The sequence below is a fragment of the Macrosteles quadrilineatus genome, unplaced genomic scaffold (assembly GCF_028750875.1).
Source record: "Macrosteles quadrilineatus isolate MER2022 unplaced genomic scaffold, UCM_ALF_1.0 Scaffold_3__2_contigs__length_128488019, whole genome shotgun sequence".
In the NCBI taxonomy this organism is placed as follows: domain Eukaryota; kingdom Metazoa; phylum Arthropoda; class Insecta; order Hemiptera; family Cicadellidae; genus Macrosteles; species Macrosteles quadrilineatus.
Window position 1 is genome coordinate 13,076,289 of NW_026542596.1, and position 17,380 is coordinate 13,093,668.

A 17,380-nucleotide genomic window follows, 5' to 3' on the forward strand; every position below is an offset into this window, starting at 1 on the left:
TACTGATTTACAACCCAGAAATATTTATGTTCTATTGTTACTTACCTTTATGGTTTACGGACTTATATGTGAAGAGGGTTCCGTCATATACAAAATAGATAGTCCCTGCAAACAAAAATAATAAAACATTAATTTGTTTGGTTAGATACAAATGCAAAGACACAATTAATTACATACTAAAGGCAATGAAAACCAATATTTATGTCGACATGATGGTTCGTTCAATAATGTTTATTTTAAACTATAAAATATTTAACTCTGTTCATCAATGATTGCGACTACAGTAATATGAATGATATCAATAACCCGCATATTCCCTTTATATTATAACTTACATTATGCAACGGTGTGTGATTGTTGAAATACCCTACATTATCATAGTAACACTTGTAATAGTCACTGCTTTTGTCTGTTTAATTTGTTACTGCAACGGGTGTTAAGTATATTAAGCCTTTAACAATTAAATAAACATTAATGGTATCATTTGCTATAAATTTGTACCCATGATAAATTATTCTATACTGAATATGTTAAGCTATTTTAAAACTTAATGATGAAAATTCATTGTTTATGTTCAATACAATCATAACTAAGTGAAACAGATTTCGTCGTTTAAAAGTTAACTTACATTCTAATTTTTATGATTATTAATTATTGTTATCATTATTTGAAAAATAAAAAAATAAGCTTGTTTATTACGTTTTTAGTCTTCATTGAATCGACAATGTGACGTTTCCTATTTAAAATTAAATTATTTGATAATCAGCCACCTTCAGAAAACTGTAAGGTAATATTTTCTGGAAAGCCGCGATAAGGAAACTTCTAATAAAAATAAGGTAATTAGAATTTTCACGGATAAATATTTTTGGAACAAACAGCAAAATCCATGATCTTTATCAAATTACACTCATCGAAATAAAAGTCTATCCTTACAGATTCACCTGTACGCCCTCCACTATCAGGTAACAGCTAAGACAGACTAAACTATAATTGCATACTAAAGCTATGCGGTAGATTTCTTTAGTTAAATTAATAAAACCAAAACACGTAGGAAGCGTCAACGTTACGTATTATCGAGACCAATCACTTTTATACAATTATACAAAGTGAATCCATGAAACAAAATGTAACCAACTGGTTTTAAGTAGTTTTGAATTAACACGCACACAATTTGGTACGAAATACCTAGTTACCCACTTTGTTTTTACACTCAAAATAAAAAGTTCCTGGACTTTTACTTTGGCAATTTCTTCTGTATTATTTTTATTCATTCTTGTGCTTAAAAGTTTTTTTAATAAAAATTGGTAATTTTTCATCGTCTTTAATCAATGTTTTTTTTATATCCAAGAAAAAGCTATAATAACTGTTACCAGCAGACTAGAGTAAAATTAATCATGTTTTTATGACGCTGACCAAACCAAGGTGTATACTTTAAGAAAAATGAGCAAATAATAAATGTTGGAAGGATAACAACCTTTTCTGAATAAGATAAGCAGGATACATAGCCAGGACTCTTTTTAAGCCCAACAGTGAAGAGCGGATAGGCAAAGTTTGAGCCTCCAAAATATAATAATTACTCGCATTTTAGTATCAAACGTCAGCCTTAAGAATGCCATGTGAGCCACACAGAGAATACACTCATCTACCCACTATGGCATATATCAATAATGCTTTGAATACAGTAGAGTAATCAAAATAAAGAAACAAAACATTTTTCATCTGATTTCCATACGACTCATAACGGGTCCTTCAAATCCCAGTTTCCATTAGGTATTCATTTATCACCCGTTTTCATTACAGCCGTTATAATCGTGTCCCGTTAGTGCAATGATGAGAGACAAAGCCCTAGTGGTGCACTGTGGCCCACTACCAGCCTGCCGGGCCTTTGTGTCTATATAATGGCCCATCAACAAAACAATAACACTACATTTGCAAAGGTAAAGTTAATTTAAACGTTTGTCACACGGATTACATGATGGGTCTTGACACCTATTTGATCATAAGATGCATCGTGTTCATGTTATTTGTGTTTGTGTTAGCTATGTCATTGGTATTTTTAAGTTTTTTTTAAGGGAATTGGAAATGTCCAAACTATAGTTTTGTTACAATCTTGCGTCTACCTTTCATATAGTTTAGTGACGAATGGCATTTAGGTCCAAAATCTCTCTCTTTTTCGAAACAAACTTTCATATTTGAAGGGGTCACTGTAATATGTCGAGATCAAGTCTCCAATCAGCAACAGTTTATTTCTATGTTGTTTATGATAAATAATTGGTGTAAATTATGAGTTAGAATTCATTTTACAGAAACTGGAATATTTTTAAAGTTAATTATGTAAATTTATTACTTACGTAAGATTATTTTCAAACAGCAAAAGAATGTAAACAAGAATCACGTCTTACATTACTAGAGGGTTGATTATTGATATGCAAACTCCCTGTATATAAAATTCATTTGTTGTTGTTTAATTACTAATCGTTATTTGTCAATAATTCTTTGAGGCATAGTTAGTTGGTAAATCATGAAAATATAAAGTAAATCGTAGATACATTTTTCTTATACTATTTTAGCCCTTTCCCTTATTACTCAGATCTGTTACATACATTTTTACATTTATGATTTAAAATATTTGGTAATTTTTAATATTTTCTTCACCCTAATTTTAATATTGTATTGTTTGCATATTCTGAACGCAATTGAAAGATCAGTTAGTATATGCAAACTTAAGATCCCAAGAGCTTTGATGGATATGACTGAAATGGCAAATTTAAATGACTTTTTATATTTACTTGGAATTAAAATGTATACATATCTACGGTATATAATGGTAACATAAAAGGCTAATATTTTACCTAATATAATGAAAGCAAGACTGCCCCCTCAGCTTGAAAATAATCCATACATTTCTCAATGAGTATTACAGTATATGTTATTGCAGCCAGCTTGTAGCAACATTATATTGCCATGCTGTTTAGACAGTAAGTCAACCGTGATGATTTCGAAATCGACAGTCGAACAATCGATTTCGATCAGTTTCGCTGGCCACCACTGCTGACCGAAGTTACTCAACGTCAGCAGGTGTATCTAACATGAGGCTTTACTCGTAAACTCCGTGTGTATGCATATGCAACAGTGTGGTGTTGGTTTGGCAATACGATTATATTTTGAAATCCACTTTTGATTATAAGTATATTTTTGTCTATTTTTTAGTTTAATCAGATTATGTTTCGTAAATAGATAGTATATCAAAAATTGATACACAAAAGTTAAAATTTAAGAGTTTATATTTTTCATAATTAGGCTACTTTTCAAAGATATATTTTTGTTTCTGCTGGTGCCTACTTCCAGTGGACTCGTATTGTTTTAAATTACTACTTTTTTCTGAATTCGCTGGAATCGTATCACAATTTTCGAAAAGTTTTATGCGGAAAAATGTTGTTCATATCTACAATATTAGCCGCACTCTTAACAATTACTAAACAACAATGACTTCGGAAGCCGTAACTTATCGCACTTTTAAAACGTTCAAGGCGGAAAAAATCATGTTTTATTTACATAGCAGTACTGAACAAAAAGGAATCTGAAACGGTAGTCAAGCTTAATCTGACGTAAGCGGATTAGATAAAAAAATCAGTACCGTATAAATAATGATAAGTAAATATCACAAGAATTAAGAATACCGTTAGTTAGGAAATGTTGCTCAAAGTTTAAAATATTTCCCGGAAAAATTAATAAGTGGAAGTAAAATAATACTGTGCATGTTTTGGTCCCGGGATGTTTAAATAGGTAAAAACATGTCTTTTTTAACAATTTTTATCTCACTATGTGTGGATTTAAACAACATTTGTAATGTAAAGTAGTTTTTTTGTACCACATACTCTCTGTAGAACAATTGCCCGAAACTCTATCAGTAGACGGGACCCGATGGCCATATCGGGGCCACTGTCATTATAGTGGGCCACAGTGCCGCGCCCGTGCGTGACGAATACCTACTCCTGTACGCCACGGTTTTTATTGATTGTAGGTGAAACTGGCTTCAAGATCTAACGTTTCAAGACAGACACTGTTCAGAAGAAAAATGGATTAAGAATAAATGATAAATAGCAAAAGTATTTTTTAAAATCAAAAACGCTTGTTTAGATTGAGATTGAGGATTTTTAATAGAAATTAGAATTAATTTTAAACCCTTACTGTAAAATTGCTTGTCAGATAATGATTATTCTCTGATGATAATACTGCACATTAACAGTTCATTGATCGCTTATACATATAGATCCTTAACTATTGAGCGAGTAAAAAAAAACATCATTGCAGTAAGATAGAACAAACCCATTACATAGTAAGAACTAGACAGTGTTCGTGAAGAGAGATTATAGTTATAACATCTTTAGGTATGGTGTTTTTATAGATACAATAATTTTAACGGCCACGATATCATATATTATATATTTTAATATATTTTTATTTATAAGACATTTCTGAAATGTCTATTGGCAATTTTCAAAATCGTTCTTGCAAGAGAAAGGGTAGCCAAAAGTAGTATAATATACAAAATATCAGTCAACTTAACTCAGAGAAAATCTATTTACGGGTGGTCTAAATTGACTCCTTTTTTACTAGAGAAAAGAACCAAGATGTTAGGCAAAACAAATGGCGGAATGGAAAAACTTGAAAATGATCACATGTACAATAACCCTCCCTCCTACGTAGCTTCTGTAAAGTTTTCCTAAACTTTTGGCATCCATAAGTGGCACTCTTCCACTGTTCCACATTTATCAATTTCCAGGTATAAGCTTTTTTGTTTAGTCTTACTAGTAAACATTGAATGCATACACTTCTTTTTGCTTTGTCGTATATTTTAAGTAAATATGATATGTGGGTTTATAATGAGTACCTATATTTTTGTATGTTTCTATTTCAAAAGATTATAAAATAAGCGTCGGCATTCAAAACATTATTACAATGAAATTACCAAACATTTCATTAGTTTTTGAATGCAAATACTTGTTTAAAAATGATAAAAAATGTCATCATAAAATCACAAGCCAGGTTTCGTTTATCGGGTTAAAAACTCCGGGAAGAATAAATGTTTCACCAAGAGCCTAGCGGGTTAAACCTGTGTTGTTTGGTTTGAACCTGCTGCATAATTAAGAGACAGAGATTGAATTGTGTTCCTAGCTCCGTGACGGCGTGTACATTTCATACTGATTACAAAAGTTCTATCGAACTTGTTTGTAACAAAGCCAGTTTTACTTTTGTACTTTGGAAATGCAATAGTTGCAACAGAAAATAATATGGTCAGTTACAATATATAAAGGAATATTCTCAAATACAAATTATTCATAGGTCCTTTGTTTAGAATTTATCTTTGGTTATAGTGTTTAAACTATATTTTAGGGATGGTTGAGCAACTTTTCTTTCAAAGTTAGTCTTCACTATTAATAAACCATAAAGGTTTCAAACCCAGAGAATACGGAGAGTTTATTTTTCTATTGATTTTATCTTCTTTCTTAGTTATTTATGAATTGGTACAACCTGTACAATTAATTATATAAAACTGGTTCAACCAATTCCCTAAACCCTTTTAATATGCCTTCATTACCCGGGATCAACTTGTCTATTTTATCTGATGATCCAATCTAAATTGATCACCATTACCTTTTATATGTATCTACCGTCTTGTGAGTTAACAGTAAAGGTGTAAATATATGATTCAAGTGTTATCAAGCGTATTTTCTATTTACTTTTTGTATACAGGATCGAAAACGTCACATAAATCTATGACATCAGAATACATCATGATATTACTCCTGACATGGTGTGACATAGGGTGTTGGTGTGATGTGACAAGGAATTTAATTTCCAGCTTGTTAAGTGGGTAATGAGATTCGTGTTTGACTGAGTTCTCATATTTTATTCTAAGTTGTTTTCCTCTCATATTTTAACAAATTCGTTTAATAGTTACACAAATAATATCAATAAATTACTTTGTATTTTTTTATTATTACTTTGCACGCTTATTGCTTTGATATAGATATTTAGTTGTAAAATAAGTTTGAAACAAGTTATGGAGTTAATAACTTGACCGTGACCAGGACAGAAGCTCTTACCTTACTGTGAACCTAGTAAAACACGCTATCATTGGTAACAGTTTAAAAACACTATCTGTATAACTAAAAATAATGAAGAACCGTAGGTAAATTTAAATTTTTTGAACCAAAAAGGAAGGTTTTTTGTTTTTACTCTTTCCGACAACGTTCTTTGTTAAATATTTGGACGATTTTGTAGCCAATGGCACTTGTTGTGTTGAATTTTTTTTAAATCTCAACTATTAAAAAGTCTGTCAGTCCAGTTAAGATTTATCTTTAAATGTACCAGTTTATTTGTAATAGCACTATTAATTGTTGGATCTCCATCTTTTACCGAAAAGGGATTGATGTAAGCATTTTTCAATTCACACGTATGAACACATTTAAAATAAATTTGAAATAAAACATACATATACAACTTTGGCTTGTGGAGCTTTTTAAGTGTACAAGAAATATTTGTAAAATCGAACACAAGTAACCTTAATAACACAATCATTTTCATTTTAACTTGACAAACAATCCAAGTTCTCAGTATGTCAGCTAGTTTCCAGGAGGAAAGGGACAGCATCTGTCTCCAAATGCGGGTAGGAGAAATCGTCATCAGATCAATACGCAATCATTTTGAAAGGTCTGCACCAAGCGTTATTCGATCATAATCTTTACGGTAACAACCATCTCAAAGATTCCATAGGCTATTGAGTTTTGATACTTCTGTAGGTTTCATTGCATTTGAAATTTGAGTAAACATTGTACGCCAATGTGTTAATGTTGTTATATGGATTAATCAGGAATATGGAAAGGTTTCCTTAAAACAATGATGAATATGAGGTTTTTATTTTTTATGTCTTAGATTTTGGGTGATTAGGCTATGTTTCCTTTCCATAACAATAAAAATGATAAAATAGTTATTTGCTTGATTTTTCTCATTTGTTTTAAACCCAGCCTGACATACTCGTTGGATTTAGACCAAAATTATAGATAGGAAAAGTACTAAATGGGATAAGACACAAAGTAAAAAAACGGAAGAAATATTAGCCTCTGGTGTCTAGGACTTCCAACACCGCCCCCTCACCCCCCATGTACTAAAACGCTAACCGCGGAAGAAGACCCTGTGGGATATGGTCACCGGTTCGATCCTGAGAAAGGCCAGTATCATTTTGATGGTTCGAAACTGGACCCAGCTGTTCCTGATCATTGGGCTTTAAATAAAATCATCCTGGTTAATGGAAACAGCTGGTCTTAGTCAGTAACAAAGCTAAACAGATCATCTCACACCATTCTACACTCATTTTCCACTCATATTTGGGTTAAGGTACGTAACTAGGTGGCGTCCCAATCCCAATAATTGATATTGTTTGATATAATTGATAAGAGTTCCACACCGTGCTCTCCACCCGGGCTCTTTCTTGCGTAACACAAGAATATTTCCCGCACAACGTACCAGAGCTGAAAGCGCTCAGTCGTCCCATAAGCAAATTCCCTCTGTGATTACCTCTCTGTTGTTTATCTTATAAAAATAATTAAGTTTTATTATGATGAATTCAACGCTTCATTCATAGACGAATTGATTGAAATAAGAAGTTTAAGCTAGAAATTACTGAATGTCGAGGAAAATATAATAATAAAAACTAGTTAAGAAAGGTTCAGTATTTGTATTGTTTTAAAAAGCAGCCATGCAGACTATAAGGTATTGATGAATATGAAAGTGATTGAAGTATAAAACATTTACACCCTATAGAGCCTCATTGTACGCTAGACACAGAGCTGTTGCCACAAAGTAAAGCTGCTGAATAGTGTAGAAACGCTTTTTAAGTCTACATCGTTGTCAACATCTTCTGAATATGGATACCTTCACTACAACACCTCCCACCTGCTCTAGAACATGTTCCGAAAATCACCAACGACTACACGTAAGGTGTGTTTACACTTCATCACATTAGAAAATATCAAGCCTGGTTTAATGTGTTTTATACTGTTATGTTTTAATGTGCTGGTATTTTGTTTACACCTCTTATTTTTAAGATATAATTTAAATGGTTCATTTTCACTTTGAGTATTATACTAGGGAAATATATAGTAGGCCAATATTACCATTTATTCATAAATCTTGAAGGGTTAGAAACAAAAAATTGAAAGGTAAATTGAAAGGTAGCCTACTAACGCTACAGTACCAGACATTTACTAGTCATAAACACTTTATTATATCGTCCATTATGTCCACAATAATAGGCCCAAGATGACAAGATTAATAAGTATCTTTAGGTTTTTCAATAGTACAGAAATAGACGGCGCATGTACTAAAAATGTAGCATTTCAGTTGCTTTATGGATATCTGCACCCTTAATTCCCTATAATACAATTATGTTTTCGGTTTTTTTTTATTTACAGCAAATTAAATAAACCAAATTAAAAATTCAATTAACTAAAGATTTGCTATGTTTTACAAGAACTCATTTATTTTCGATGAGGCATAAGCATTCTTGAATTACCATTATTTATTTTTATTATATATATTATTATATTATTATTTATATATATATTTGAACTTCTTAATAACTTCTTAATAACTTAATAACTTCTTAATATAATTTGAACTTCTTTATAATGTACCTAAAGAGCCACGCGGGTTTAATAGTTTTTGAAATATAACAGATAAATTAATAAGATTTGGTACACCAACAAGACACCAAAAAAATTACTTTTTGAACGAACTGTCAGTTTTCTGTCATATCATGGGGACGTCCCCCAAGGAGTTAGCTAGAAATCTTGAATGTAAGCCTAGTTTGACATGCACATTAAATTAGATATCTTTGTTGGTTACCATGCCTCAAATTTTAGCTCAGAGGACAACTGAATCAAAAATGGCAGTCGTTCAACGATTTTGGAATCTGTCATTTTGTATTTTTGAACGGCTGCCATTATTGTCTCAGTTATACTTTGAGCTAAAATTTGCGGCATTCTATTTTACCAACAAAGACCTTTAATTTGATGTGCTTGTCAACCTATGCTTACATTAAAGACTTCCTGCTGAATCCATAGGGACGTCTCCATGAAAATTGCTAGTCCTTCAAAACGCATTTTTTGTTAGGTATCATGTGTATGTGTACTAACTCTTATTGCCTTTTCTGATATCTTTTAGATCATATTAAACCCTTGATGGACTTTATCTACCTTTGTATAATTGATGAATAAGTACTTTTTATGTACGGTACCATAGGTATGTTTCCTGTATCAAAACCGAGTTTGATTTATTTAACATTGAAAAATGCATTATTTACCTAGATTTGTAGATTGATTTATGGGCAAGACTCCATCGCGTGTAGTATAAATGTGATTTTCAGCTTACAAAAAAACAAATAATAATAATAATTACAACCCCTTGTTTCTAATCAAGAAGAATGCCAAGAAATATATTAGGGTACACATTTTAAAACCTAAACACAATTATTTTCATCTACTCAAAGTTTTAGTGACGTTTCGTGCATGATGCACAGTCCGTCATCATGTAACGCTTGTGTTATGACAACACCTTGCACGTGACAGGGGTGACCTTGGAGGCGGGTTCAAGGTCAAGCGACGCTCCAGGCCCTGTTATTATCCAGCCACTGATTTCGAGTCTCGCAAGTGTGCGTTGAGATGTGCGTTATTATTGGCTAATAGCACGGTTTTTGGCCAGCCATTTTTCGCACTAATGGGTTTGTGGTGAGCGTCTGAAAAGATAAAGCCTTGGAAACAGTTTCTTTTTTGTATGATTTAGTGGAAAATAGGAGATCGTTGAACACAACGGTGGTTTTGTAATTTTATTTACAAGGTTTGAAGACCTTAAAGCAAATGAGGGGTGGAAGTATACATAGCTCTTCCATATTTGTTCTTATAAACTCTTAAATTCTAAACTACTTAATTGGAGGTTGTAATAGAATTTAGTTATATTTTTTAGCTTTTAAGGGAATGAGCGTAACATAATACAAAAATAATCTTAGTTAATTCTAAAGGACGTATGAAATTTGTCTAGTAAAGTAAATAGTGAGATTTGTAAGTGAAGTAGCCACACAGAAGCCAAAGTATTACTTCATAATATATTAGTCATTATCCTTTACTTTTAACATTAGTTTACCTACCAGCGTTTTTTTACTGGTTGTTTCAATTTAGTTCTTAAAATTGAAAATATTAGTACGGGTAATAGAAAAATTAGGTTGAAGGATTGAGGGAAAAGAATTAAAATTATAATGCTTCTAAATTCAACTATTCGGCTGTTATGACGAATTTAATCGTCGTTAAGTGGTGCAGTTACAGTTTGGTACAATGATTCGTTGCATCACTGTTAGGGGAATTGAGAAGCTATAAACGAAAACATAACCTCTCTTAGAAGTTATAAGTAGCAATTGTTAGTAGTTTTGATTTTAATTTTCATTGTATTAAATTTACTATCGTTATACTAGTTCTCGTATATGTTTCACTAGTTCTAGTTTGTTATATTTTTCTTGTTTGAATTTAACAATATAAATATTTATGTGAATAATATGATCATTGTATCTGGAAGCACTAAAGAATATTTTATACAGCAAATCACGTATTTTCTGTAAGAGACACATCTTTACAAACCAGTGGCGTATTCAGACTTTGCAGCTTTACAAAGAGAGCCTTGATTGTCGGTATTGTTAAGAGATAATCCCGAGAGAAGGAAGATTTAATTGCTAGGTTGGGGAAGGGGTTGAAATAGTAGAAAACAGAACAGAATATATGGGTGTAATAATGTATAGAAAAGAATGTTAATCTGTTGTCCCTTATACATATTGTAAAGTTTGGCGTAAATAAACTGGTTATAATGGTGTGCACTAATCTGATTGCCTGTTTTTTTTTTTTTTTTTTTTTTTTTTTTTTTTTTTTTTTTTACATGAATGCGTGCGGTGACATTTAGCTCAAATAGAAAAAGCTTTCTTACCCGATGTGTTTATGCTAATATTTAACACACAAGTATATGTGTCTTGCCAGATGTTTATGTGACACATGTATTCACCAAGGGACCTATAGTGGGGGAGCGAGCTGGTCTAGTGGTTAGAGCGCGGGACTTCGGTCCAAGAGGTCCCGGGTTCAAATCCTGCCAAATCACCAATGGATTTTATCTAAGTGATAATGCCACAACCCCTAGGTCTAGCCTGAAGTAATGAGAAAAACAATCCCAGGCTCTTGCTTAGTGTCCTAGAAAAAAGGGACCTATAGTGCATTATTAGTTAGAGTTTTTTTTTTTTTTAGAGGGAGTGAGCTGGTATAGTGGTTAGAGTGCGGGACTTCGGATCCCGAGGTCCTGGGTTTTAATCCAGCCAAATTACCAATGGATTTTATCACCAGTTACAGTTACCTACTTAAATGCTCTAAACAGTGGAATTATTGTGTTCTGTTTTGATATTTCTCGGGGCTGTTGTTTGAACTTATTTGGGTAGATTGTACATTCTCCATTGGACTTTGCGTAAGTCTGAATAAGAACAACTTAGTGGACACGAGAGAGTTTACAAACAATACATAAATGGATACAGCCAAAATTAATAAGGATCATTAAGTTATATATCTATTATGCATCTATTTTCATATATTACCTTATTGACACAAATAACACGCTTAGACTAAACGTGATATGTTTTTTCGTCGCTTCATAGCTTTGTTTAATCTCCATGTTAGCCTATAAATGGAATCGTGTAATGCTTGTGTGTCAATTAAAACTTAAAACAGAATGGAGTTGTTTGTGTTTCAGTTACACTGAGTGTTTTAAGTTAAATTGAAATAGTTCAGCAAAAAACCACCAGCGCTGGCTAAAAGCTGTCTAAGTGCCAAACAAACTTTGTATCGTGGAACATGATTGTTGATTGAATAAATTTTAGTGCATACAACCTTTATGCTATGTAGAATATAAATCTTCTCAAATCAGTCTTCTCAATATTTTTCAGTCTCAAATACTTATCCAAAAAATAATATTTATGTTGAAAATACATCTTTTTCTGCTAAAATAATACCTCACAAATTATACTATAGTAATATTTTACACCTCATACTACAATTACACGTTAAATATCAGTATTCTAATTATTACATAATCTATAGGTATCAAAGTATAGTTTGTATTTTTAATGTTGAAGAAACAAATTTCTATTGTGTTTTAAACAGTTTATTTCTATCGATATTTAAAACAATGTGTTAGGCGCAAGTTAAACTTTGACAAAAAGCTGTTATAACAGCATTTTCGATTGCCCAATGTTTTTTAAATTGAGTGCCTTTAGGAAATTACTTGTACGAGTTTTAAGTCTAATATGGTAAGAAACTTAATCCTAAATTCTTTAAAATCCCGCTGTTAAATTATGTCATAGATACGATCCCCAAAACCCAGACCCAGTTCACATATGATTATTCCTCGTACAATCCCATTCAGAAGGCCATGCATTGTAAGTCAGTGACAGTATGTCAGCGTCATCCTATCCTACTCTGCAGACGGATTGGTGGTAATATTCACCGTGAAGCTGGTGGTTAGCGACAGCGTTGAATATTTATGTTACTAGCCTGTCTTCTGATTGGATTCTCGGTGCTGTCTCCTTTGCCCAATGTTGGTTATCTTTGTTGGATTTCCATCAAACAAGCTGCAAACATGTCATCGTTATGCATAATGACTTAAGGGTAGGGTATTTTATTACACTATAGTATTCATGAAGAATTATATGTTCATTTATAACATTTAATTTTAATGTATTTCTAATAACACTAAACAATATTGTTAACAAAAAACCTGATGAATTTTTATAACATTTGTTTGCCTATCAACCCATTACAAACAAAACGATTAAGTGATATAAAAAATATAATTACTATCCCTAAGTGTAATAAAAATAAATAAATATGCAGGGTGTTTTTTTTACGCAACCCGAATTACAAATAGCGTAAGACGCGTTTTAACGACAAGACGAGCTCATATGTTATCCAAGTTTCCTTTACGTCATTGCCACTCAGCTGATAAGACTTGTTGCATGATTTTCTATGAGTTTTTGTAAGTGTTCTTGGGGATTATAAATAAGACTAAACATGGGAGTTCCGCAATCTTTGATGATAGTATTTTACATCAAATGTAACTCATTGGATTTATGTCAAGTAGGGTTATAAATTAAGTTTCCATGAGCAAAAAAATATAGGAAATAGTATCTGTAGAAAAGATTTTAGTAATTATTGCAGATTCAACATTGAACATTCAATCAAAAAATTACGTGTTTTAAATTATTTAAGTTCCTAATGAGCTTTTGGCATAAGCTTAATTAATCCATCTTAATACCGTCATTTTACAAACGCATTAATTAAACTCTAAAAGCTATTTGTAATAAATGATTTTAATTTAAAACTTTCATCAAAGACGTTTCCTCTCACATGATTTCCTTTTACTCATGCCAAATTTTAATTAACTTTATATTACAACAATTGGAATTCATTTGATCACTTGTGGCCTACATATACAGGGAGTGTGAACTAATATCAACAGGTTTAATCAAAATATATACCAATTAAAATCTATTAAAATATTTAATTGGGAGAAATGAACAAAAATACATTTTGCATTATTTGGGTCGATACTAAATAACTAAAACTATATAACCAATTATAATGTTTGTGAATAATAACTGATTAAAGATTTAAAATATTGTTAGGAAAACTTGGACACTGTAACAGGTTATGTTTATAAGTTGTATTGTTTTAAGTTTGAAAGTTACTTGTCGTATTTTATTTTGCTACAATGGCTCACATTTCTTACAGAAAAACGAAAGGTTTTGAGTTACGCATGATAAAGTAACTTTGACCAAGTGGAGGGTTCGGAGACGGCGCTTACATATTCAACTATGGCGCTGAGCGGATTCAATAGGACACTTCCTTTTCAAAGTGGGCTCAGACATAACGACGATGGTTCTGTATACAACTGACTGACATGGCTTTATGGCCTTCTACATATTGTGCACACAATAGACGCATGTATTCATAAGAAACCGTACAAAAGAAATGGGGAAACAGATAACTGTATACTCTGGCTTCAAAAAGGGTTGTTTTTTCATATAACGCTCTTCCTTTCGTAGTGATGTCTGTGGATTAAGAAACAGTCATTGGTTGAAGTGGTTTAAGATTGTGGGTTAATGGTAATTATTTAGTGTAAAGATTACACAAATCTGTTTTCGAATAGAAACGCAATAGTTTCCATCATCAATACATTTCTCAGGTAGGTAAATTCAGATGAATCTTAAAAACCTAATTAACCAAGAATTGGCAATAATCAATGGTGTGAGCTGTTGGGGCGTGTATTGTAAGACTTCAAGAAACACATATACACCTTTATTTGAGAAAGTGGACACCCCCTGGCTAATAATGTATTCCATAAGTACTGTGATGGACATGTGACAATTGCAACGATTTGTTTGTAGTAAAATTTTTTAAAACAAATGCATAATGCACTGGGAGTATGGTCTCTTTTTTGGGGAACAGAATTATAACCAATGGTATCTCGATCTGCCACAACCTAATTATGACCGGTTGAAATAAAACACTTTATAAACTAAGAGAGAATCCACTATAATAGAAGGGAATGTCATTGGATCTAATAGTATTAATATTTAACATAGTATTTTACACCTTACTAATTTTAACTGCTCACTTAAAATACTTATTGAACAACAAATAACCCTTAATTGTACTATTTTAACATTCTGATAGTATTGTGGTCGATATTATTTAAACCTACCACAACCCAGCATAACCTTCTGTGTCCCGAATAATGGAATAAAAATACTTTATGAACTAATGATGCTACACAAATTATTCGGAAAAGTAAATCGCTGATGGTTTCTCGACTTTATCTCGACCTAACTATAGCGTCTTCCTACTTAATACTTCACAATGGAGTTTTACCGCAATTATAGGACGAAATACGTTTATAAAATATTAATATCCAATACATATCAACTATAACGGCCTCCTACAAGATTTATAAAGTAAAATTGCAATTACAATTATATGGAAACCATATACGGATCATTGGCATCTCTATCGAGTATAACTGCTAGCTAGCAACCAAACACTTCAAGAACTACGATCACCGTAATTATTTCGTATATGAGTTTCTAGGTGTGTTGTACTTAGGAGGCATTACCCATTATAGATCATACTATAACATTTGTCCTCTTTTACGACGAATAAAATTACAGTATGTCGTAATATGAACATTGGATTCAAGATGTCGTGACTTATAAAGTGTAGGGTTTGTTATTTTTTGCTTCAGTAATTTTTAATATTCAAAAGTTAGGGCAAGCCCTTGAACATTTATTGCTTCACCCTGTCCTTTAACCTCAATAAATATTGTGTGGCAATATGAACCTGGTCATGACCTTGGTGGCAGGAATATTAAATTTACTTTATTGCTCAACCGTTCTCACTTACATAACATTTCTTTCGCTTTATTACTTTTTGAAGATGTATATATTTCTATATAGGTAACCTTAAATTGGGTTTTATTAGAATTAAAAAAAAATCGTGTTTGGTTATTACATTTTACAGTAAATTAAACAAATAATTTTTCAAATATATGTTATTACTTCATGTTGTAAAAATAATATTTTTACCCATAGGGTAGCTTGTAAATGCTTAATTTTTTTAATAATTCAAGTGCTATAGACTTTACTCAACCGATTCTATTTTATTACATAAACTTTAACTTTATTTTATTAACCTGTGTTTAACTAAACTACATATTTTATTACTGTACATGTTTACGTGGCAGATAATACCAAGATCTATGAATAAACAATGATGGATTGCAGTCAAAATACTATTAATGTCCTATCTTAAGCTTCAATTGTTTCAACAAAACCTATATATAACTAGGAAATTATAAAACCCCATTTTTAAACGTATTAAGTCTAAAGTTTCACATTTTAAAATGTAGTTCGTAAGGTAATTTATATAATTATTTCAACGAGTTATTATAGTAAAATTTGTATCTCAAATTCAAATATCAATATTGGTTTTATACGCTACCAGAAAGAATGAGCGTATGTTGTCCAACATTTACATTTACATATAACCAGTATTGACTGCGTTATATCTAAAAATACTATGCATTTATCTAAAGAACTTCATTCCTTAAAGTTATACTTCTTTTCACTTTTTGTGTATTGACTATAAAAAATCTTTCTAAATTTACACAAACGATAGTGGTTTCAAGTTATTTAGCTGTACATCATCAATTTCAGTCTCTTAGTGATGCTGATGACAAAGCTACTGTAACAGGTTGAACTAAGAGCCCATATGATATGCATGCAATTCAGAATTACCTTGTGTTAACTGCTACATTGAATATGTATGTCTTCAGAACACATTGTAAACTTGCTTTCCCAACAGACAACGTTTACTTTTGCAAATTATTTCGTTTTGTGTGTTTGTGTTGATGATAGGGTGTAACGAAAAATAAAAATTAGAATTTCAAACAGATCTTCATTTGTATAATATGGTTCAGTTCATCTTAATACAACAAGAGAGCATATGAAACAGTAGCATATTTGATGTATCATCAGTTGAGAAGTTCAAAGCTATAATATCTTCAACGGTGTTTTAGGGGCTCTGTTGTATTGCACATACTTCCTTTTTTAACCCATTTTAGGATCATCTATCCGTTAAGACGTTTAAATTGGAAATTAGCAACATACCATATTGGTTTCATCATACTACTACTAGATTATTATTGTCTTGGTATATTATTCAAAGCCTTCATTGTACTAAAACTTTGAATACAGGTCATGCTATCTATTAGAAGTCATTTGGGTTGATTGAGAGTTAGTTTTTAATGATTGTTATAAGTATTTTATTTTTGCGTAACTCATGTAACCCCACAGTATTTACATCTTATACAAAGACAGTACACATTGATGATAAATTATGATGAAGCATACATAGGTATTTTTGTACAAAGTAAACTTACATGTTCCCAAAGTATTGTAGGGACAGGTATAGCTAGCTGCAGAAAGATTTTCTTAAATTTATAGTTTATTGGTAGAAACCAAGATAAATAACGCAGGTAATTTTATAGAATTTACACAAATAATTTGATTTTCAGTTTTGAAAACATATGTACTACTCTTACCAACAATTAATATAACTAAAAGTTGTTGAAATGTATATTGCTGTTCAGAATAGCCTATTTCAATTTGATGATCACAAAGTATAAAGTTTCTGAGCTAACTGTCAGTCATGAACTGCTGAAGGTAAGTGCTTTTTGACAA

General features: G+C 31.6%; 1 protein-coding gene across 1 annotated transcript in view; it reads right to left on the reverse strand.

Moving 5' to 3' along the window:
• LOC128990031 (Ig-like and fibronectin type-III domain-containing protein 1) overlaps positions 1-17,380 on the reverse strand; it is a 129,029-nt gene that overhangs the window by 66,743 nt on the left and 44,906 nt on the right. The window contains exon 2 of the mRNA XM_054412246.1: positions 46-105. The gene's annotated coding sequence lies outside the window, so the exon portion shown is untranslated. The remainder of the gene's footprint in view (positions 1-45; positions 106-17,380) is intronic.